Raw genomic sequence first — 292 nt, 5'->3', positions numbered from 1 at the left:
CCCTGTGTATAGAAATCAACATTCAGGTCATTTTAGCTTTAGGAAGAGTTCAGTCTATAACTAGAGATGAAATATTTCTCTTCTTATGGCTCTAATCTAGCCTAGGAAAAGAAACATTTTTTTCTTTTTTTATCTAACTGGACTACAGAGACATACAACTGAGGAAGATAAGTCATCCTTAAGTTTTTAGGGCCCATAATTTCTTTTTTTTTTTTTGAGTCAGGATCTCACTCATTTCCACAGGCTGGAGTGCAGTAGCATGATCATGGCTCACTGCAGTTTCCACCTCCTG

Source organism: Carlito syrichta, unplaced genomic scaffold, assembly GCF_000164805.1.
Source record: "Carlito syrichta isolate Samal-C Ts95f unplaced genomic scaffold, Tarsius_syrichta-2.0.1 Scaffold167402, whole genome shotgun sequence".
Lineage (NCBI taxonomy): Eukaryota > Metazoa > Chordata > Mammalia > Primates > Tarsiidae > Carlito > Carlito syrichta.
Note: the sequence above shows the minus strand (reverse complement) of the source record.